The sequence below is a fragment of the Oncorhynchus nerka genome, linkage group LG14, assembly GCF_034236695.1.
Source record: "Oncorhynchus nerka isolate Pitt River linkage group LG14, Oner_Uvic_2.0, whole genome shotgun sequence".
NCBI classification, from domain to species: Eukaryota; Metazoa; Chordata; class Actinopteri; order Salmoniformes; family Salmonidae; genus Oncorhynchus; species Oncorhynchus nerka.
In genome coordinates, this window is record NC_088409.1 from 87,248,115 (window position 1) to 87,271,029 (window position 22,915).

The 22,915-nt window shown below is 48.4% G+C and overlaps 1 pseudogene; it reads left to right on the plus strand.

The window, feature by feature from the left end:
• The window catches only part of LOC135575069 (CWF19-like protein 2), a 33,449-nt pseudogene extending 21,063 nt beyond the window's left edge, over positions 1-12,386 (plus strand).
• The last annotated feature ends 10,529 nt before the right edge of the window (positions 12,387-22,915 follow it).

Sequence of the window (22,915 nt, forward strand, 5' to 3'; positions counted from 1 at the left end):
CAGCGATCATACACTGTTTACCCGGGGGCAGGGCTACCGACGTTAAGGCTAATCTGAAGATGGTGCTGGCTAAAGCTAAAACTGGCGAGTGTAGAGAGTATAGAGATATTGTTATCCACGTCGGCACCAACGATGTTAGGATGAAACAGTCAGAGATCACCAAGCGCAACATAGCTTCTGCGTGCATATCAGCTAGAAAGATGTGTCGGCATCGAGTAATTGTCTCTGGCCCCCTCCCAGTTAGGGGGAGTGATGAGCTCTACAGCAGAGTCTCACAACTCAATCGCTGGTTGAAAACTGTTTTCTGCCCCTCCCAAAAGATAGAATTTGTAGATAATTGGCCCTCTTTCTGGGACTCACCCACAAACAGGACCAAGCCTGACCTGCTGAGGAGTGACGGACTCCATCCTAGCTGGAGGGGTGCTCTCATCTTATCTACCAACATAGACAGGGCTCTAACTCCTCTAGCTCCACAATGAAATAGGGTGCAGGCCAGGCAGCAGGCTATTAGCCAGCCTGCCAGCATAGTGGAGTCTGCCACTAGCATAGTCAGTGTAGTCAGCTCAGCTATCACCATTGAGACCGTGTCTGTGCCTCGACCTAGGTTGGGCAAAACTAAACATGGCGGTGTTCGCCTTAGCAATCTCACTAGGATAAAGACCACCTCCATTCCTGTCATTACTGAAAGAGATCATGATACCTCACTTCTCAAAATAGGGCTACTTAATGTTAGATCCCTTACTTCAAAGGCAATTATAGTCAATGAACTAATCACTGATCATAATCTTGATGTGATTGGCCTGACTGAAACATGGCTTAAGCCTGATGAATTTACTGTGTTAAATGAGGCCTCACCTCCTGGCTACACTAGTGACCATATCCCCGTGCATCCCGCAAAGGCGGAGGTGTTGCTAACATTTACGATAGCAAATTTCAATTTACAAAAAAAAAAAATGACGTTTTCGTCTTTTGAGCTTCTAGTCATGAAATCTATGCAGCCTACTCAATCACTTTTTATAGCTACTGTTTACAGGCCTCCTGGGCCATATACAGCGTTTCTCACTGAGTTCCCTGAATTCCTATCGGACCTTGTAGTCATTGCAGATAATATTCTAATCTTTGGTGACTTTAATATTCACATGGAAAAGTCCACAGACCCACTCCAAAAGGCTTTCGGAGCCATCATCGACTCAGTGGGTTTTGTCCAACATGTCTCTGGACCCACTCACTGTCACAGTCATACGCTGGACCTAGTTTTGTCCCATGGAATAAATGTTGTGGATCTTAATGTTTTTCCTCATAATCCTGGACTATCGGACCACCATTTTATTACGTTTGCAATTGCAACAAATAATCTGCTCAGACCCCAACCAAGGAACATCAAAAGTCGTGCTATAAATTCACAGACAACACAAAGATTCCTTGATGCCCTTCCAGACTCCCTCTGCCTACCCAAGGACGCCAGAGGACAAAAATCCGTTAACCACCTAACTGAGTATCTCAATTTAACCTTGCGCAATACCCTAGATGCAGTTGCACCCCTGAAAACTAAAAAAATGTCTCATAAGAAACTAGCTCCCTGGTACACAGAAAATACCCGAGCTCTGAAGCAAGCTTCAGAAAATTGGAACGGAAATGGCGCCACACCAAACTGGAAGTCTTCCGACTAGCTTGGAAGGACGGTACGTGCAGTACCGAAGAGCCCTTACTGCTGCTCGATCATCCTATTTTTCTAACTTAATTGAGGAAAATAAGAACAATCCGAAATTCCTTTTGATACTGTCGCAAAGCTAACTAAAAGCAGCATTCCCAAAGAGAGGATGACTTTCACTTTAGCAGTGATAAATTCATGAACTTCTTTGAGGAAAAGATTATGATTATTAGAAAGCAAATTACGGACTCCTCTTTAAACCTGCGTATTCCTCCAAACCTCAGTTGTCCTGAGTCTGCACAACTCTGCCAGGACCTAGGATCAAGAGAGACGCTCAAGTCTTTTAGTACTATATCTCTTGACACAATGATGAAAATAATCATGGCCTCTAAACCTTCAAGCTGCATACTGGACCCTATTCCAACTAAACTACTGAAAGAGCTGCTTCCTGTGCTTGGCCCTCCTATGTTGAACATAATAAACGGCTCTCTATCCACTGGATGTGTACCAAACTCACTAAAAGTGGCAGTAATAAAGCCTCTCTTGAAAAAGCCAAACCTTGACCCAGAAAATATAAAAACTATCGGCCTATATCGAATCTTCCATTCCTCTCAAAAATTTTAGAAGGCTGTTGCGCAGCAACTCACTGCCTTCCTGAAGACAAACAATGTATACGAAATGCTTCAGTCTGGTTTTAGACCCCATCATAGCACTGAGACGGCACTTGTGAAGGTGGTAAATGACATTTTAATGGCAACGGACCGAGGCTCTGCATCTGTCCTCGTGCTCCTAGACCTTAGTGCTGCTTTTGATACCATCGATCACCACATTCTTTTGGAGAGACTGGAAACCCAAATTGGTCTACACGGACATGTTCTGGCCTGGTTTAGATCTTATCTGTCGGAAAGATATCAGTTTGTCTCTGTGAATGGTTTGTCCTCTGACAAATCAACTGTAAATTTCGGTGTTCCTCAAGGTTCTGTTTTAGGACCACTATTGTTTTCACTATATATTTTACCTCTTGGGGATGTTATTCGAAAACATAATGTAAACTTTCACTGCTATGCGGATGACACACAGCTGTACATTTCAATGAAACATGGTGAAGCCCCAAAATTGCCCTCGCTAGAAGCATGTGTTTCAGACATAAGGAAGTGGATGGCTGCAAACTTTCTACTATTAAACTCGGACAAAACAGAGATGCTTGTTCTAGGTCCCAAGAAACAAAGAGATCTTCTGTTGAATCTGACAATTAATCTTAATGGTTGTACAGTCGTCTCAAATAAAACTGTGAAGGACCTCGGCGTTACTCTGGACCCTGATCTCTCTTTTGAAGAACATATCAAGACCATTTCGAGGACAGCTTTTTTCCATCTTCGTAACATTGCAAAAATCAGAAACTTTCTGTCCAAAAATGATGCAGAAAAATTTATCCATGCTTTTGTCACTTCTAGGTTAGACTACTGCAATGCTCTATTTTCCGGCTACCCGGATAAAGCACTAAATAAACTTCAGTTAGTGCTGAATACGGCTGCTAGAATCCTGACTAGAACCAAAAAATTTGATCATATTACTCCAGTGCTAGCCTCTCTACACTGGCTTCCTGTCAAAGCAAGGGCTGATTTCAAGGTTTTACTGCTAACCTACAAAGCATTACATGGGCTTGCTCCTACCTATCTCTCTGATTTGGTCCTGCCGTACATACCTACACGTATGCTACGGTCACAAGACGCAGGCCTCCTAATTGTCCCTAGAATTTCTAAGCAAACAGCTGGAGGCAGGGCTTTCTCCTATAGAGCTCCATTTTTATGGAACGGTCTGCCTACCCATGTCAGAGACGCAAACTCGGTCTCAACCTTTAAGTCTTTACTGAAGACTCATCTCTTCAGTGGGTCATATGATTGAGTGTAGTCTGGCCCAGGAGTGGGAAGGTGAACGGAAAGGCTCTGGAGCAACGAACCGCCCTTGCTGTCTCTGCCTGGCCGATTCCCCTCTTTCCACTGGGATTCTCTGCCTCTACCCTGTTACGGGGCTGAGTCACTGGCTTACTGGGGCTCTCTCATGCCGTCCCTGGGGGGGTGCGTCACCTGGGTGGGTTGATTCACTGTTGTGGTCGGCCTGTCTGGGTTGGCGCCCCCCTTGGGTTGTGCCGTGGCGGAGATCTTTGTGGGCTATACTCGGCCTTGTCTCAGGATGGTAAGTTGGTGGTTGAAGATATCCCTCTAGTGGTGTGGGGGCTGTGCTTTGGCAAAGTGGGTGGGGTTATATCCTTCCTGTTTGGCCCTGTCCGGGGGTTTCCTCGGATGGGGCCACAGTGTCTCCTGACCCCTCCTGTCTCAGCCTCCAGTATTTATGCTGCATTAGTTTATGTGTCGGGGGGCTAGGGTCAGTTTGTTATATCTGGAGTACTTCTCCTGTCCTATTCGGTGTCCTGTGTGAATCTAAGTGTGTTCTCTAATTCTCTCCTTCTCTCTTTCTTTCTCTCTCGGAGGACCTGAGCCCTAGGACCATGTCCCAGGACTACCTGACATGATGACTCCTTGCTGTCCCCAGTCCACCTGGCCATGCTGCTGCTCCAGTTTCAACTGTTCTGCCTTACTATTATTCAACCATGCTGGTCATTTATGAACATTTGAACATCTTGGCCACGTTCTGTTATAATCTCCACCCGGCACAGCCAGAAGAGGACTGGCCACCCCACATATGCTCTCTAATTCTCTCTTTCTTTCTCTCTCTCTCGGAGGACCTGAGCCCTAGGACCGTGCCCCAGGACTACCTGACATGATGACTCCTTGCTGTCCCCAGTCCACCTGACTGTGCTGCTGCTCCAGTTTCAACTGTTCTGCCTTATTATTATTCGACCATGCTGGTCATTTATGAACATTTGAACATCTTGGTCATGTTCTGTTATAATCTCTACCCGGCACAGCCAGAAGGGGACTGGCCACCCCACATAGCCTGGTTCCTCTCTAGGTTTCTTCCTAGGTTTTGGCCTTTCTAGGGAGTTTTTCCTAGCCACCGTGCTTTTACACCTGCATTGTTTGCTGTTTGGGGTTTTAGGCTGGGTTTCTGTACAGCACTTTGAGATATCAGCTGATGTACGAAGGGCTATATAAATAAATTTGATTTGATTTGATTGATTTGATTTGATGTTAGTTGAGAACGACAGGGTGTTGTCCAGGATCACGCCAAGGTTCTTAGCGCTCTGGGAGGAGGACACAGTGGAGTTGTCAACCGTGATGGCGAGATCATGGAACGGGCAGTCCTTCCCCGGGAGGAAGAGCAGCTCCGTCTTGCCGAGGTTCAGCTTGAGGTGGTGATCCGTCATCCACACTGATATGTCTGCCAGACATGCAGAGATGCGATTCGCCACCTGGTCATCAGAAGGGGGAAAGGAGAAGATTAATTGTGTGTCGTCTGCATAGCAATGATAGGAGAGACCATGTGAGGTTATGACAGAGCCAAGTGACTTGGTGTATAGCGAGAATAGGAGAGGGCCTAGAACAGAGCCCTGGGGGACACCAGTGGTGAGAGCACGTGGTGAGGAGACGGATTCTCGCCACGCCACCTGGTAGGAGCGACCGGTCAGGTAGGACGCAATCCAAGCGTGGGCCGCGCGGAGATGCCCAACTCGGAGAGGGTGGAGAGGAGGATCTGATGGTTCACAGTATCGAAGGCAGCCGATAGGTCTAGAAGGATGAGAGCAGAGGAGAGAGAGTTAGCTTTAGCAGTGCGGAGCGCCTCCGTGATACAGAGAAGAGCAGTCTCAGTTGAATGACTAGTCTTGAAACCTGACTGATTTGGATCAAGAAGGTCATTCTGAGAGAGATAGCGGGAGAGCTGGCCAAGGACGGCACGTTCAAGAGTTTTGGAGAGAAAAGAAAGAAGGGATACTGGTCTGTAGTTGTTGACATCGGAGGGATCGAGTGTAGGTTTTTTCAGAAGGGTGCAACTCTCGCTCTCTTGAAGACGGAAGGGACGTAGCCAGCGGTCAGGGATGAGTTGATGAGCGAGGTGAGGTAAGGGAGAAGGTCTCCGGAAATGGTCTGGAGAAGAGAGGAGGGGATAGGGTCAAGCGGGCAGGTTGTTGGGCGGCCGGCCGTCACAAGACGCGAGATTTCATCTGGAGAGAGAGGGGAGAAAGAGGTCAGAGCACAGGGTAGGGCAGTGTGAGCAGAACCAGCGGTGTCGTTTGACTTAGCAAACGAGGATCGGATGTCGTCGACCTTCTTTTCAAAATGGTTGACGAAGTCATCTGCAGAGAGGGAGGAGGGGGAGGGGGAGGAGGATTCAGGAGGGAGGAGAAGGTGGCAAAGAGCTTCCTAGGGTTAGAGGCAGATGCTTGGAATTTAGAGTGGTAGAAAGTGGCTTTAGCAGCAGTGACAGAAGAGGAAAATGTAGAGAGGAGGGAGTGAAAGGATGCCAGGTCCGCAGGGAGGCGAGTTTTCCTCCATTTCCGCTCGGCTGCCCGGAGCCCTGTTCTGTGAGCTCGCAATGAGTCGTCGAGCCACGGAGCGGGAGGGGAGGACCGAGCCGGCCTGGAGGATAGGGGACATAGAGAGTCAAAGGATGCAGAAAGGGAGGAGAGGAGCGTTGAGGAGGCAGAATCAGGAGATAGGTTGGAGAAGGTTTGAGCAGAGGGAAGAGATGATAGGATGGAAGAGGAGAGAGTAGCGGGGGAGAGAGAGCGAAGGTTGGGACGGCGCGATACCATCCGAGTAGGGGCAGTGTGGGAAGTGTTGGATGAGAGTGTTGTGTGTTATCCTCCATGATTTTATTCATGTGCATGTATGGCTTTTTTAACGTTTATGTGTGCTTGTTTTTTTAAATGGTCGAATTCATAAACTAAACCAAACTAAACTGAGGGCCCAGACACCACGTAAATCACTGATGGATGGACAGACAGACAGACAGACAGACAGACAGACAGACAGACAGACGGACAGACGGACGGACGGACGGACGGACGGACGGACGGATGGATGGACGGATGGACGGACAAAACAAGAGAGGGGGAAAGTAGGAGTGAGAGAGGGGGAAAGTATGAGTGAGAGATGGAGTGAGAGGGGGAATCTAGGAGTGAGAGAGGGGGAAAGTATGAGTGAGAGACGGAGTGAGAGGGGGGAATCTAGGAGTGAGAGAGGGGGAAAGGAGTAGGAAAGGGAGACACTGTCAGGGAAAATTGGAGGGGCAGAGAGAAGGAGAGGGGGTAGAGAGAAGGAGAGGAGAAAGTGAGAAGAGAGGAGGCAGAAAGAAGGAGATAAGGACAGGGCAGAGAGAAGGAGAGGGGAAAGAGAGAAGGAGAGGGGGCAGAGAGAAGGAGAGAAGGACAGGGAAGAGAGAAGGAGAGGATAAAGAGAGAGGAGAGGGCAGATAGAAGGAGAAGGGAAGAGAGAAGGAAAGGAGGCAGTGAGAAGGAGAAGAGGCAAAGAGAAGAAGAGGATGCAAAGAGAAGGTGAGGGGCAGAGAGAAGGAGAGGAATCAGAGGGAAGGAGATGAAGCAGAGAGAATGAGAGGAGGCAGAGAGAAGGAGAGTGGCAGAAAGAAGGAGGAGGCAGAGGGAAGGAGAGGCAGAGAGAATGAGAGGAGGGAGAGAGAAGGAGAGGCAGAGAGAACGAGAGGAGGCAGAGAGGGAAGGGGCAGAGAGAAGGAGAGGAGGCAGAGAGAACGAGAGGAGGCAGAGAGGAAAGGGGCAGAGAGAAGGAGAGGAGGCAGAGAGAACGAGAGGAGGCAGAGAGGAAAGGGGCAGAGAGAAGGAGAGAGGGAGGCAGGAAGTATTGAGATATGCTGTCTGAGAGAGGAACAGTTTTAAAGTTAGAGCTGCAGAGAGAAGAGCTTGGTTCTGTTAAGCTGACAGTTTGTCTCATCTTCACTCAGTAGGTACTCTAACATCTCCTGAGTAAGCTTCACTTTAAAAGCATGGCAGAATAAGCAGACTTAAGACACAGACACACTCACACAGACAGTGACGCACACTGTCACTTACGTATGCAAACCAAACTCTGCTAGATACAGACATGGACAGTACACACATGCACGCATGCACGCACATGCGCACACACACACACATGTGCGCACACACACACACACACACACACACACACACACACACACACACACTTTTTTCTCTAAGCTCTGTGTGTCAGAAGGGAATGCTGTTTTCTTCATCCCTGGTTTGACTGAGAGGTTCATGAAGAGGTGTGTCTGAATGAGGGGGGAAGAGAGGGGGGTTTAAACCTTGCTTTTAACTTGGGCTTTTGACAGACACCCACATGCATGAACACACACTGTGTGAGATAAAAGAGATTGAGAAGTAGAGAGTAGAAACGGATGAGGGGATGACATACAGTGGGGCAAAAAAGTATTTAGTCAGCCACCAGTTGTGCAAGTTCTCCCACTTAAAAAGATGAGAGAGGCCTGTAATTTTCATCATAGGTACACTTCAACTATGACAGACAAAATGACAAAAAAAATCCAGAAAATCACATTGTAGGATCTTTAATGAATTTATTTGCAAATTATGGTGGGAAATAAGTATTTGGTCACCTACAAACAAGCAAGATTTCTGGCTCTCACATACCTGTAACTTCTTCTTTAAGAGGCTCCTCTGTCCTCCACTTGTTACCTGTATTAATGGCAACTGTTTGAACTTGTTATCAGTATAAAAGACACCTGTCCAAAACCTCAAACAGTCACACTCCAAACTCCACTATGGCCAAGACCAAAGAGATGTCAAAGGACACCAGAAACAAAATTGTAGACCTGCACCAGGCTGGGAAGACTGAATCTGCAATAGGTAAGCAGCTTGGTTTGAAGAAATCAACTGTGGGATCAATTATTAGGAAATGGAAGACATACAAGACCACTGATAATCTCCCTCGATCTGGGGCTCCACGCAAGATCTCACCCCGTGGAGTCAAAATGATCACAAGAACGGTGAGCAAAAATCCCAGAACCACACGGGGGGACCTAGTGAATGACCTGCAGAGAGCTGGGACCAAAGTAACAAAGCCTACCATCAGTAACACACTACGCCGCCAGGGACTCAAATCCTCCAGTGCCAGACGTGTCCCCCTGCTTAAGCCAGTACATGTCCAGGCCCGTCTGAAGTTTGCTAGAGAGCATTTGGATGATCCAGAAGAAGATTGGGAGAATGTCATATGGTCAGATGAAACCAAAATAGAACTTTTTGGTAAAAACTCAACTCGTCGTGTTTGGAGGACAAAGAATGCTGAGTTGCATCCAAAGAACACCATACCTACTGTGAAGCATGGGGGTGGAAACATCATGCTTTGGGGCTGTTTTTCTGCAAAAGGACCAGGACGACTGATCCGTGTAAAGGAAAGAATGAATGGGGCCATGTATCGTGAGATTTTGAGTGAAAACCTCCTTCCATCAGCAAGGGCATTGAAGATGAAACGTGGCTGGGTCTTTCAGCATGACAATGATCCCAAACACACCGCCCGGGCAACGAAGGAGTGGCTTCGTAAGAAGCATTTCAAGGTCCTGGAGTGGCCTAGCCAGTCTCCAGATCTAAACCCCATAAAACATCTTTGGAGGGAGTTGAAAGTCCGTGTTGCCCAGCAACAGCCCCAAAACATCACTGCTCTAGAGGAGATCTGCATGGTGGAATGGGCCAAAATACCAGCAACAGTGTGTGAAAACTTTGTGAAGACTTACAGAAAACGTTTGACCTCTGTCATTAGCAACAAAGGGTATATAACAAAGTATTGAGATAAACTTTTGTTATTGACCAAATACTTACTTTCCACCATAATTTGCAAATAAATTCATAAAAAATCCTACAATATGATTTTCTGGATTTTTTTTCTCATTTTGTCTGTCATAGTTGAAGTGTACCTATGATGAAAATTACAGGCCTCTCTCATCTTTTTTAAGTGGGAGAACTTGCACAATTGGTGGCTGACTAAATACTTTTTTGCCCCACTGTATCTGGGGAAGGCAGATGTTTAACTGTTTAGGAGAAGAGGGATGAGGGGTTAACTTCTCTGGGGAAGGCAGATGTTTAACTGTTTAGGAGAGGAGGGATGAGGGGTTAACTTCTCTGGGAAGGCAGATGTCAAACTGTTTAGGAGAGGAGGGATGAGGGGTTAACTTCTCTAGAGAAGGCAGATGTCAAACTGTTTAGGAGAGGAGGGATGAGGGGTTAACTTCTCTAGAGAAGGCAGATGTCAAACTGTTTAGGAGAGGAGGGATGAGGGGTTAACTTCTCTGGGGAAGGCAGATGTCAAACTGTTTAGGAGAGGAGGGATGAGGGGTTAACTTCTCTAGAGAAGGCAGATGTCAAACTGTTTAGGAGAGGAGGGATGAGGGGTTAACTTCTCTAGAGAAGGCAGATGTCAAACTGTTTAGGAGAGGAGGGATGAGAGGAGAGGGAGCTAAAGGCGCAGCTGTTATCTTTGGAAGTTGGATATGTTATTCTGTTCTCTGTGAAAGATAAAAGTTTAACTGTAATTATTTCCCCTGGTCTCTCTCACTCTCTCTCTCTCTCTTCCCTCTCTCCCCCTTCCCTCCTCTGTCTGTATCTGCAACTGTAGATGATACAGGACTAGGTTGGCTCAGGAAGTCTTACCAGAGGATGAGAATTAATTTCCCCCTGGTGAGATAATAACGTTGATCTGAATCTGAGAGAGAAGGCACAGAGAAAGCAGTGCATTATGGAGGTCCAAGTGGCAGAACCATATGGGGTGAGAGTACACACACACAAACACACACACACACACACACACACACACACACACACACACACACACACACACACACACACACACACACACACACACACACACACACACACACACACACACACACACACACACACAGTCACTCTCAACCATCACTCAACTCAACTCTCAAGCACACGCAGGTTTACAGACACATAGTCCATACAAAAAACACCTGTAAACATCATAAACAGCTAATTACAGTGCCTACGGAAAGTATTCAGACCCCTTCACACTTTCCACACTTTGTTACATTACAGCCTTATTCTGAAATAGATTTTTTTTTAAATCTACATACAATACAACATAGTGACAAAGTGAAAATAGGTTGTTAGAAATTGTTAGAAAAACTGAAATACCGTATTTACATAAGTATTCAGACCTTTTGCCATGAGACTCGAAACAGGTGCATCCTGTTTCCATTGATCATTCTTGAGATGTTTCTACAACTTGATTGGAGTTCTTTTGTGGTAAATTCAATTGATTGGATATGATTTGGAAAGGCACACATCTATATAAGGTCCCACAGTTGACAGTGCATGTTAAAGCAAAAACCAAGCCATGAGGTCGAAGGAATTGTCTGTAGAGCTCCGAGACAGGATTGTGTCGAGGCACAGATCTGGTGAAGAGTACCAAAACATTTCTGCAGCATTGAAGGTCCCCAAGAGCACAGGGCCTCCATCATTCTTAAATGGAAGAAGTTTGGAAACACCAAGACTCTTCCCAGAGCTGGCCGCCTGCCAAACTGAGCAATCAGGGGGAGAAGGGCCTTGGTCAGGGAGGTGACCAAGAACCTGATGGTCACTCTGACAGAGATCTAAAGTTCCTCTGTAGAGATGGCAGAACCTTCAAGAAAGACAACCATCTCTGCAGCACTCCACCAATCAGACCTTTATGGTGGAGTGGCCAGACAGAAGCCACTCCTCAGTAAAAGGTTCACCTTCCAACAGGACAACAACTCTAAGCACAAAGCCAAGACAACGCAGGAGTGGCTTCGGGACAAGTCTGAATATCCTTGAGAGACCCAGCCAGAGCACGGACTTAAACCCGATCGATCGAACATCTCTGGAGAGACCTGAAAATAGCTGTGCAGCAACGCTCCCCATCCAATCTGACTGAGCTTGAGAGGATCTGCAAAGAAGAATGGGAGAAACTCCCCAAATACAGGTGTAGCGTCATACCCAAGAAGAATCAAGGCTGTAATCACTGCCAAAGGTGCTTCAATATAGGACAGAATAAATGGTCTGAATACTTATGTAAATGTGCTATTTCAGTTTTTATTTATTTTTTATTTGCTAAAATATCAAATAAACTGTATTTGCTTTGTCATTACGGGGTATTGTGTTTAGATTGATGTTGGAAAAAAATATTTAATACATTTTAGAATAAGGCTGTAACATTATAAAATGTGTCAAAAGTCAAGGTGTCTGAATTCTTTCCGAAGGCGCACTGTATGTTAACATTCTCTCATGCACAGAAATCCTACAACATGCATCCTTCCATACACAGTCCTACTGACAGAAGCACTCCCACTTACCTATCTCTCTGGTTAATTCCCTCTCTGCAGTGTTGACGCTTGTCTGAAAGGCTATCTGTCTGTCAAACGTTAGAAGGTTTCTAACTAAGTGCAACTTAGGTACACTGCAACGCACCGTTGCAACATCATGTCACTCAACTCACCTGTGTATGTATTATATGGTCAGTTGTGTTTGTTTGTTTCTCACCTGCAGTTCATGGAGAAGTTTCTGAAGAGGATGGATGAGGATGAGATGGATACAAGAGAGGAGAGGAAGGGAAGGGTTGGGCAGAGGGAGAGGAAAAGGGTGGAGAGAAGAGGAAGATGGGAGAGATGGAGAAAGATGGAGGAGAGGACAGTAAGAGGGAATAGGCAGAGAGAGGTGGTGGAGGGGATGGATAGCGAGAGGTGGAGGAGACCAGACAAGGGTATGGACTCCTTATCTGGAGAGAAAGAGAGTGACAAAGGAAAGTGAAAGAGAGAGAGATGGAGAGGGGGTTCGAGAGAGGAATAGAGATTGTCAATGGGACAGACATCAGGATGGGGGTAGTAGCAGAGATAAAGATGGTGATAGAGATGGAGGAAGAGACCGATAAAGGGGTGGAGAGAGGGCTGGGGGTACATCTAGTGACTGGGATAGAGAGAGGGCTGGAGGTACATCTAGTGACTGGGATAGAGAGAGGGATGGAGGTAGACCTAGTGACTGGGATAGAGAGAGGGATGGAGGTAGACCTAGTGACTGGGATAGAGAGAGGGATGGAGGTAGATCTAGTGACTGGGATAGAGAGAGGGATGGAGGTAGACCTAGTGACTGGGATAGGGAGAGGGATGGAGGTAGACCTAGTGACTGGGATAGAGCGAGGGCTGGGGGTACATCTAGTGACTGGGATAGAGAGAGGGCTGGAGGTACATCTAGTGACTGGGAGAGAGAGAGGTATGGAGGTAGACCTAGTGACTGAGATAGAGAGAGGGCTGGAGGTACATCTAGTGACTGGGATAGAGAGAGGGCTGGAGGTACATCTAGTGACTGGGATAGAGAGAGGGCTGGAGGTACATCTAGTGACTGGGATAGAGAGAGGGATGGAGGTAGACCTAGTGACTGGGATAGAGCGAGGGCTGGGGGTACATCTAGTGACTGGGATAGAGAGACGGCTGAAGGTACATCTAGTGACTGGGATAGAGAGAGGGCTGGAGATACATCTAGTGACTGGGATAGAGAGAGGGCTGGAGGTACATCTAGTGACTGGGATAGAGAGAGGTATGGAGGTAGACCTAGTGACTGAGATAGAGAGAGGGCTGGGGGTACATCTAGTGACTGGGATAGAGAGAGGGCTGGAGGTACATCTAGTGACTGGGATAGAGAGAGGTATGGAGGTAGACCTAGTGACTGAGATAGAGAGAGGGCTGGGGGTACATCTAGTGACTGGGATAGAGAGAGGGATGGAGGTAGACCTAGTGACTGGGATAGAGAGAGGGATGGAGGTAGACCTAGTGACTGAGATAGAGAGAGGGCTGGGGGTACATCTAGTGACTGGGATAGAGAGAGGTATGGAGGTACATCTAGTGACTGGGATAGAGAGAGGGCTGGAGGTACATCTAGTGACTGGGATAGAGAGTGACTGGGTATGGAGGTAGACCTAGTGACTGAGATAGTGACTGGGATAGAGAGGGCTGGAGGTACATCTAGTGACTGGGATAGAGAGAGTATGGAGGTAGACCTAGTGGGATAGAGAGAGGGCTGGAGGTACATCTAGTGACTGGGATAGAGAGAGGGATGGAGGTAGACCTAGTGACTGGGATAGAGAGAGGATGGAGGGACTGGGATAGACCTAGTGACTGAGATAGTGAGAGAGAGGCTGGGGGTACATCTAGTGACTGGGATAGAGAGAGGGATGGAGGTAGACCTAGTGACTGGGATAGAGAGAGGGGTGGAGGTAGACCTAGTGACTGGGATAGAGAGAGGGATGGAGGTAGACCTAGTGACTGAGATAGAGAGAGGGCTGGAGGTACATCTAGTGACTGGGATAGAGAGAGAGACCTAGTGAGGATAGAGAGAGGGATGGAGGCAGACCTAGTGACTGGGATAGAGAGAGGGATGGATAGACCTAGTGACTGGGATAGAGAGAGGGATGGAGGTAGATCTAGTGACTGGGATAGAGAGAGGGCTGGAGGTAGACCATCTGGAGGTACATCTAGTGTGACTGGGATGGAGGTAGACCTAGTGACTGGGAGAGAGGATGATGGAGGTAGACCTAGTGACTGGGTGACTGAGATAGAGAGAGAGGCTGGGGGTACAGCTAGTGACTGGGATAGAGAGAGGTCTGGAGGTACATCTAGTGACTGGGATAGAGAGAGGTATGGAGGTAGACCTAGTGACTGGGATAGAGAGAGGGCTGGAGGTAGACCTAGTGACTGGGATAGAGAGAGGGCTGGAGGTACATCTAGTGACTGGAATAGAGAGAGGGCTGGAGGTACATCTAGTGACTGGGATAGAGGGATGGAGGGATGGAGGATGGAGGACCTAGTGACTGAGATAGTGACCTGGGATAGATAGAGAGAGGGATGGAGGTAGACCTAGTGACTGGGATAGAGAGAGGGATGGAGGTAGACCTAGTGACTGAGTGACTGAGATAGAGAGAGTGCTGGGGGTACATCTAGTGACTGGGATAGAGAGAGGGATGGAGGTAGACCTAGTGACTGGGATAGAGAGAGGGGATGGAGGTAGACCTAGTGACTGGGATAGAGAGAGGGATGGAGAGACCTAGTGACTGGATAGAGAGAGGTACATCTGTGAGGATAGAGAGAGGGATGGACTAGTGACTAGACCTAGTGACTGGGATAGAGAGAGGGATGGAGGTAGACCTAGTGACTGGGATAGAGAGAGGGATGGAGGTAGACCTAGTGACTGGGATAGAGAGAGGGATGGAGGTAGACCTAGTGACTGAGATAGAAAGAGGGCTGGAGGTACATCTAGTGACTGGGATAGAGAGAGGGCTGGAGGTACATCTAGTGACTGGGATAGAGAGAGGGATGGAGGTAGACCTAGTGACTGGGATAGAGAGAGGGATGGAGGTATATCTAGTGACTGGGATAGAGAGAGGTATGGAGGTAGACCTAGTGACTGAGATAGAGAGAGTGCTGGGGGTACAGCTAGTGAGTGGGATAGAGAGAGGGCTGGAGGTACATCTAGTGACTGGGATAGAGAGAGGGATGGAGGTAGACCTAGTGACTGGGATAGAGAGAGGGATGGAGGTAGACCTAGTGACTGGGATAGAGAGAGGGCTGGAGGTACATCTAGTGACTGGAATAGAGAGAGGGCTGGAGGTACATCTAGTGACTGGGATAGAGAGAGGGATGGAGGTAGACCTAGTGACTGGGATAGAGAGAGGGATGGAGGTAGACCTAGTGACTGAGATAGAGAGAGGGATGGAGGTAGACCTAGTGACTGAGATAGAGAGAGGGCTGGAGGAGACCTAGTGACTGAGATAGAGAGAGGGATGGAGGTAGACCTAGTGACTGAGATAGAGAGAGGGATTTAGGTAGACCTAGTGACTGGGATAGAGAGAGGGATGGAGGTACACCTAGTGACTGGGATAGAGAGAGGGATGGAGGTAGACCTAGTGACTGGGATAGAGAGAGGGATGGAGGTAGACCTAGTGACTGAGATAGAGAGAGGGATGGAGGTAGACCTAGTGACTGAGATAGAGAGAGGGATGGAGGAGACCTAGTGACTGAGATAGAGAGAGGGATGGAGGTAGACCTAGTGACTGAGATAGAGAGAGGGCTGGAGGTAGACCTAGTGACTGAGATAGAGAGAGGGCTGGAGGGACCTAGTGACTGGGATAGAGAGGGATGGAGGTAGACCTAGTGACTGGGATAGAGAGAGGGATGGAGGTACACCTAGTGACTGAGATAGAGAGAGGGATGGAGGTAGACCTAGTGACTGAGATAGAGAGACTGAGGATGGATGGAGGTAGACCTAGTGACTAGATTGAGATAGAGAGTGACTGGGATGGAGGGATGGGTAGACCTAGTGACTGAGATAGAGAGTGACTGGGATAGATTGAGGGATGGAGGTAGACCTAGTGACTGATAGGAGAGGGATGGAGAGAGACTGGATGGAGGTAGACCTAGTGACTGAGATAGAGAGAGGGATGGAGGTAGACCTAGTGACTAGATAGAGAGGGATGGATGTACACCTAGTGACTGAGATAGAGAGAGGGATGGAGGTAGACCTAGTGACTGAGATAGAGAGAGGATGGAGGTAGACCTAGTGACTGAGATAGAGAGTGGGATGGAGGTAGACCTAGTGACTGGGATAGATTGAGGGATGGAGGTAAACCTAGTGACTGGGATAGAGAGAGGGATGGAGGTAGACCTAGTGACTGAGATAGAGAGAGGGATGGAGGTAGACCTAGTGACTGAGATAGAGAGAGGGATGGAGGTAGACCTAGTGACTGAGATAGAGATGTAGAGTGACTGGGGATGGAGGTACACCTAGTGACTGGGATAGAGAGAGGGATGGAGGTAGACCTAGTGACTGGGATAGAGAGAGGGATGGAGGTAGACCTAGTGACTGAGATAGAGAGAGGGATGGAGGTAGACCTAGTGACTGAGATAGAGAGAGGGATGGAGGTAGACCTAGTGACTGAGATAGAGAGAGGGATGGAGGTAGACCTAGTGACTGAGATAGAGAGAGGGATGGAGGTAGACCTAGTGACTGGGATAGAGACAGGTATGGAGGTAGACCTAGTGACTGAGATATGGAGGTAGAGTGGGATGGAGGCTGGAGTACATCTAGTGACTGGGATAGAGAGAGGGATGGAGGTAGACCTAGTGACTGGGATAGAGAGAGGGATGGAGGTAGACCTAGTGACTGAGATAGAGAGAGGGCTGGAGGTACATCTAGTGACTGGGATAGAGAGAGGGATGGAGGTAGACCTAGTGACTGGGATAGAGAGAGGGATGGAGGTAGACCTAGTGACTGGGATAGAGAGAGGGATGGAGGTAGACCTAGTGACTGGGATAGAGAGAGGGATGGAGGTAGACCTAGTGACTGAGGTACATCTAGTGACTGGGATAGAGAGAGGGATGGAGGTAGACCTAGTGACTGGGATAGAGAGAGGGATGGAGGTAGACCTAGTGACTGGGATAGAGAGAGGGATGGAGGTAGACCTAGTGACTGGGATAGAGAGAGGTATGGAGGTAGACCTAGTGACTGAGATGACTGGGAGAGAGGGATGGAGGTAGACCTAGTGACTGGGATAGAGAGAGGGATGGAGGTAGACCTAGTGACTGAGATAGAGAGAGGGATGGAGGTAGACCTAGTGACTGGGATAGAGAGAGGGATGGAGGTAGACCTAGTGACTGGGATAGAGAGAGGGATGGAGGTAGACCTAGTGACTGAGATAGAGAGAGGGATGGAGGTAGACCTAGTGACTGAGATAGAGAGAGGGATGGAGGTAGACCTAGTGACTGAGATAGAGAGAGGGATGGAGGTAGACCTAGTGACTGAGATAGAGAGAGGGATGGAGGTAGACCTAGTGACTGGGATAGTGACTGGGATAGAGAGAGGATGGAGGTAGACCTAGTGACTGGGATAGAGAGAGGGATGGAGGTAGACCTAGTGACTGGGATAGAGAGAGGGATGGAGGTAGACCTAGTGACTGAGATAGTAGACCTAGTGACTGAGATAGAGAGAGGGATGGAGGTAGACCTAGTGACTGAGATAGAGAGAGGGATGGAGGTAGACCTAGTGACTGAGATAGAGAGAGGGATGGAGGTACACCTAGTGACTGAGATAGAGAGAGGGATGGAGGTAGACCTAGTGACTGGGATAGAGAGAGGGATGGAGGTAGACCTAGTGACTGGGATAGAGAGAGGGATGGAGGTAGACCTAGTGACTGAGATAGAGAGAGGGATGGAGGTAGACCTAGTGACTGAGATAGAGAGAGGGATGGAGGAGACCTAGTGACTGAGATAGAGAGAGGGATGGAGGTAGACCTAGTGACTGAGATAGAGAGAGGGATTTAGGTAGACCTAGTGACTGGGATAGAGAGAGGGATGGAGGTACACCTAGTGACTGGGATAGAGAGAGGGATGGAGGTAGACCTAGTGACTGGGATAGAGAGAGGGATGGAGGTAGACCTAGTGACTGAGATAGAGAGAGGGATGGAGGTAGACCTAGTGACTGAGATAGAGAGAGGGATGGAGGTAGACCTAGTGACTGAGATAGAGAGAGGGATGGAGGTAGACCTAGTGACTGAGATAGAGAGAGGGCTGGAGGTAGACCTAGTGACTGGGATAGAGAGAGGGATGGAGGTAGACCTAGTGACTGGGATAGAGAGAGGGATGGAGGTACACCTAGTGACTGAGATAGAGAGAGGGATGGAGGTAGACCTAGTGACTGAGATAGAGAGAAGGATGGAGGTAGACCTAGTGACTGAGATAGAGAGTGGGATGGAGGTAGACCTAGTGACTGGGATAGATTGAGGGATGGAGGTAGACCTAGTGACTGGGATAGAGAGAGGGATGGAGGTAGACCTAGTGACTGAGATAGAGAGAGGGATGGAGGAGACCTAGTGACTGAGATAGAGAGAGGGATGGAGGTAGACCTAGTGACTGAGATAGAGAGAGGGATTTAGGTAGACCTAGTGACTGGGATAGAGAGAGGGATGGAGGTACACCTAGTGACTGGGATAGAGAGAGGGATGGAGGTAGACCTAGTGACTGGGATAGAGAGAGGGATGGAGGTAGACCTAGTGACTGAGATAGAGAGAGGGATGGAGGTAGACCTAGTGACTGAGATAGAGAGAGGGATGGAGGTAGACCTAGTGACTGAGATAGAGAGAGGGATGGAGGTACACCTAGTGACTGAGATAGAGAGAGGGATGGAGGTAGACCTAGTGACTGAGATAGAGAGAGGGATGGAGGTAGACCTAGTGACTGGGATAGAGAGAGGGATGGAGGTAGACCTAGTGACTGGGATAGAGAGAGGGATGGAGGTAGACCTAGTGACTGAGATAGAGAGAGGGATGGAGGTAGACCTAGTGACTGAGATAGAGAGAGGGATGGAGGTAGACCTAGTGACTGGGATAGAGAGAGGGATCGAGGTAGACCTAGTGACTGGGATAGAGAGAGGGCTGGAGGTACACCTAGTGACTGAGATAGAGAGAGGGATGGAGGTAGACCTAGTGACTGGGATAGAGCTTCCATGGGTTTCCTGAAACCTGGCTCTGACAATGAGTCTGAACGGAAGAGCAGTGGACCGGCCTGGAGGAATAGCAGATCCGGACAGAAATCTGCTTCAGGAAAAACGATGCAGGATAAAGAGAGGGAATCTGGGAAAACTCCTGTAATGTCCACTCCTGACCAGGGTCATAGCAGCAACAGGCCTCAGTGACATAATTCAGGTCAGATGTCACAGTCGCCATAGCACTGTTCCAACTGTCCTGCAAATAATTTTGGCTTCCTCTCTCCCCTGTACTAATCACTCATCTAACCTGATTGGATATGTAAACAAGAGTTCCAATAAGATCCATAGATATGCATGTTGGTGACAAGGGCAGGTTATCATGCTGGAATAACAAGTGCAGGTTAATATGCTTGGATGACCAGGGCAGGTTAATATACTTGGATGACCAGGGCAGGTTAATATGCTTGAATGACCAGGGCAGGTTAATATACTTGGATGACCAGGGCAGGTTAATATACTTGGATGACCAGGGCAGGTTAATATGCTTGAATGACCAGGGCAGGTTAATATACTTGGATGACCAGGGCAGGTTAATATGCTTGGATGACCAGGGCAGGTTAATATGCTTGGATGCACAACATTTCAACTGAATAGGTTGTAAAAGAAGAAGCATTCTTCCAATCCCCAGAATATTCTCTGAATATCTGAACTCTGAACCTGAAGTAATTTATTCTCTGTAAGACTAAGATAGAAGTTTTCTACGCACACACTGTCCTTGACCCTGGCCCTGTCTACTGATTGGGAAAACGTTCTCATTACTTCATCCAAACTTTAAAATGACCCCTCAGGTGATTCTTTCCTCCATTTGACCTCCTCCCCCTTTTTTACTCTCAATCATTACCTCTGCTCATCACAGTCTTCACAGCGATCGTTCCAAAGGGGCAGTAGCTGTTCCAAAGGGTCAGTAGCTGTTCCAAAGGGGCAGTACCTGTTCCAAAGGGGCAGTAGCTGTTCCAAAGGGCAGTAGCTGTTCCAAAGGGGTAGTAGCTGTTCCAAAGGGGCAGTAGCTGTTCCAAAGGGGCAGTAGCTGTTCCAAAAAGGCAGTAGCTGTTCCGAAGGGACAGTAGCTGTTCCAAAGGGGCAGTAGCTGTTCCAAAGGGGCAGTAGCTGTTCCAAAAAGAAGTAGCTCTTCCAAAGGGGCAGTAGCTGTTCCAAAGGGGCAGTAGCTTTTCCAAAGGGGAAGTAGCTGTTCCAAGGGGGAAGTAGCTGTTCCCAAGGGTCAGTAGCTGTTCCAAGGGGCAGTAGCTGTTCCAAATGGGCAGTAGCTTTTCTAAAAGGGCAGTAGCTGTTCCAAAAGGGAAGTAGCTATTCCAAAGGGTCAGTAGCTGTTCCAAAGGGGCAGTAGCTGTTCCAAAGTGGCAGTAGCTGTTCCAAAGGGTCAGTAGCTGTTCCAAAGGGGCAGTAGCTTTTCAAAAGGGGAAGTAGCTGTTCCAAGGGGGAAGTAGCTGTTCCCAAGGGGAAGTAGCTGTTCCAAGGGGGCAGTAGCTGTTCCAAAGGGGCAGTAGCTTTTCTAAAAGGGCAGTAGCTGTTCCAAAAGGAATGTAGCTGTTCCAAAAGGAATGTTGCTGTTCCAAAGGGGCAGTAGCTGTTCCAAAGGGTCAGTAGCTGTTCCAAGGGGGAAGTACCTGTTCCAAAGGGGCAGTAGCTGTTCCAAAAGGAATGTAGCTGTTCCAAAAGGAATGTTGCTGTTCCAAAGGGGCAGTAGCTTTGGAACAGAGCTGTTCCAAAAAGGGCAGCAGGTGTTCAGTAGCTGTTCCAAAAGGGCAGTAGCTGTTCCAAAGGGGCAGTAGCTGTTCCAAAAGTAGCTTCCAAAAGGGCAGTAGCTGTTCCAAAGGGCAGTAGCTGTTCCAAGGGGGAAGTAGCTGTTCCAAAGGGCAGTATCTGTTCCAAAGGGCTGTTCCAAAAGAATAGCTGTTCCAAAGGGGAAGTAGCTCTTCCAAAGGGCAGTAGCTGTTCCAAAGGGGCAGTAGCTGTTCCAAAAGGGCAGTAGCTGTTCCAAAGGGGGAAGCAGCTGTTCCCAAGGGTCAGTAGCTGTTCCAAGGGGGCAGTAGCTGTTCCAAATGGGCAGTAGCTTTTAGCTGTTAAAAGGGCAGTAGCTGTTCCAAGGGGGAAGTAGCTGTTCCAGAAGGGCTGTAGCTGTTCCAAGGGGGAAGTAGCTGTTGCAAAAGGGCAGTAGCTGTTCCAAAGTGGCAGCAGCTGTTCCAAAGGGTCAGTATCTGTTCCAAAGGGGCAGTAGCTGTTCCAAAAGGGCTGTAGCTGTTTCAAGGCAGATGTAGCTGTTGCAAAGGGCAGTAGCTGTTCAAGGGGGAAGTAGCTGTTCCAGAAGGGCTGTAGCTGTTCCAAGGGGGAAGTAGCTGTTGCAAAAGGGCAGTAGCTGTTCCAAGGGAAAACTGTTCCAGAAGGGCAGTAGCTGTTACAAAAGGAATGTAGCTGTTCCAAAAGGAATGTTGCTGTTCCAAAGGGGCAGTAGCTGTTCCAAAAGGGCAGTAGCTGTTCCAAGGGGGAAGTAGCTGTTCCAAAGGGGCAGTAGCTGTTCCAAAAGGAATGTAGCTGTTCCAAAAGGAATGTTGCTGTTCCAAAGGGGCAGTAGCTTTGGAACAGAGCTGTTCCAAAAGGGCAGCAGCTGTTCCAAAAGGGCAGTAGCTGTTCCAAAAGGGCAGTAGCTGTTCCAAGGGGGCAGTAGCTGTTCCAAAGGGGAAGTAGCTGTTCCAAAAGGGCAGCAGCTGTTCCAAAAGGGCAGTAGCTGTTCCAAGGGGGAAGTAGCTGTTCCAAAAGGGCAGTATCTGTTCCAAAAGGAATGTAGCTGTTCCAAAAGGAATGTTGCTGTTCCAAAGGGGCAGTAGCTGTTCCAAAGGGTCAGTAGCTGTTCCAAAGGGGCAGTAGCTGTTCCAAAAGGGCAGTAGCTGTTCCAAACAGGCAGCAGCTGTTCCAAAAGGGCAGTAGCTGTTCCAAGGGGGCAGTAGCTGTTCCAAAAGGGCTGTAGCTGTTCCAAGGGGGAAGTAGCTGTTGCAAAAGGGCAGTAGCTGTTCCAAGGGGGAAGTAGCTGTTCCAGAAGGGCTGTAGCTGTTCCAAGGGGGAAGTAGCTGTTGCAAAAGGGCAGTAGCTGTTCCAAACGGGCAGCAGCTGTTCCAAAAGGGCAGTATCTGTTCCAAGGGGGCAGTAGCTGTTCCAAAAGGGCTGTAGCTGTTCCAAGGCAGATGTAGCTGTTGCAAAGGGCAGTAGCTGTTCCAAGGGGGAAGTAGCTGTTCCAGAAGGGCTGTAGCTGTTCCAAGGGGGAAGTAGCTGTTGCAAAAGGGCAGTAGCTGTTCCAAGGGGAAGTAACTGTTCCAGAAGGGCAGTAGCTGTTACAAAAGGGCAGCAGCTGTTCCAAAAGGGCAGTAGCTGTTCCAAAAGGAATGTAGCTGTTCCAAAGGGGCAGTAGCTGTTCCAAAAGGAATGTATCTGTTCCAAAGGGGCAGTAGCTGTTCCAAATGGCCAGTAGCTGTTCCAAAAGGAATGTAGCTGTTCCAAAGGGGCAGTAGCTGTTCCAAAGGGGAAGTAGCTGTTCCAAAAGGGCAGTAGCTGTTCCAAAAGGAATGTAGCTGTTCCAAAGGGGCAGTAGCTGTTCCAAATGGGCAGTAGCTGTTCCAAAGGGGCAGTAGCTGTTCCAAAGGGGCAGTAGCTGTTCCAAAAGGAATGTAGCTATTCCAAAGGGGAAGTAGCTGTTCCAAAGGCGTAGTAGCTGTTCCAAAAGGGCAGTAGCTGTTCCA